Raw genomic sequence first — 1,300 nt, forward strand, 5'->3', positions numbered from 1 at the left:
AAATAAATAAATAAACAAATAAATAAATAAACAAATAAATAAATAAATAAATAAATAAGTAAATAAATAAGTCAATAAATAAGTAAATAAACAAATAAATAAATAAATAAATAAATAAATAAATAAATAAATAAAAAATGTTTTAACATGTGTGTAATTCTAAATGCACCTGTACATAATTTTTTCGACATCGTCATCATCGTCTTTTTCTTTGCCTCTGGGTGGTTGGTGGGTGCTCTGGTGTGGTTTGTTTCTTTTTTCTCCTATCAAACATCTATCGTCCTTATCTCCCCTCCTCCTTTTTTGTGAGTTTGTTACTCTCTTGTAACACCTCTAATCTTCGGCACTTATACGACCTTATTGTGTTACAAGTGCCGTAAAACTCTTACTAAAACAAAACTTTCTATGTCTGTTTTGGGAGATATTATAGCTGGGGTCATCAATGTCCAGACGGACAGGGAGCAGGTGTGAAAACTGACCAATGGGCGGACACTTTGATGGTCAGGAGATTGAGTGTTTGAGTGTTGTCTGTTAGCACTGAGAGCTGGTGACCTTTTCATTCCTGCAGTTGTAGACTGAACATACGATCATAATATATTATGTGTCATGATACGGCGGAATCAGGCGGTCGTCGATTTTGATTTGTTTTGGGTTGGGTTTTTTTTGTTTTTGGGGGGCGGGGCATATCGAGTTACAGTGTTGGAAGCATCCGAAAGTTTGGTTATTTGTGTATCTTTCGATGAAAAAAGTATTCATCTATCCTGAATAGAAGTCGAGATATTTGGGGTTGAAAGAGGTGGGGCTGCCTGGTTTCAGTGGTAAAATGAGCGAGAAAATGGCCTCCAAAGTTATGTGAATTCCAAAACTTGAGAGTCCTTTGAAATTATAAAATTATATCTTTTGTGCTTTTAATCAACATTTTTTGGTGAAATTCATACATAGAAATGTGTTCTGAAATGGACACAAAAAGTGTTGAGCCAAAAAAAAAAATTTAAAATCGAGAAAAATTGCCAAACTGTCGTGAAAATACCAGTTTCTTCCATGCCACTGTTTTGACGAGCGGCTGATTTCTCCACGATGGCTCACATACACATACGTGAGTGTGTTGTTCAGCAGGTTCTTGGCTCATAAATCTCCTGTGTGGATTCTGGTTGGTGTTGGTATATATATATATATAAATATTTATTTATTTTTTTATTATTATTTTTTTTTTAATTTCTTCTCCTTCGTTTTATTTTGTTTTGATTTTGTTTTGTTGTCTTTTAGGCTTGTTGTTGTTGTTGATGATGATGATGATGAT

This window comes from Aplysia californica, unplaced genomic scaffold, assembly GCF_000002075.1.
Source record: "Aplysia californica isolate F4 #8 unplaced genomic scaffold, AplCal3.0 scaffold01490, whole genome shotgun sequence".
NCBI classification, from domain to species: domain Eukaryota; kingdom Metazoa; phylum Mollusca; class Gastropoda; order Aplysiida; family Aplysiidae; genus Aplysia; species Aplysia californica.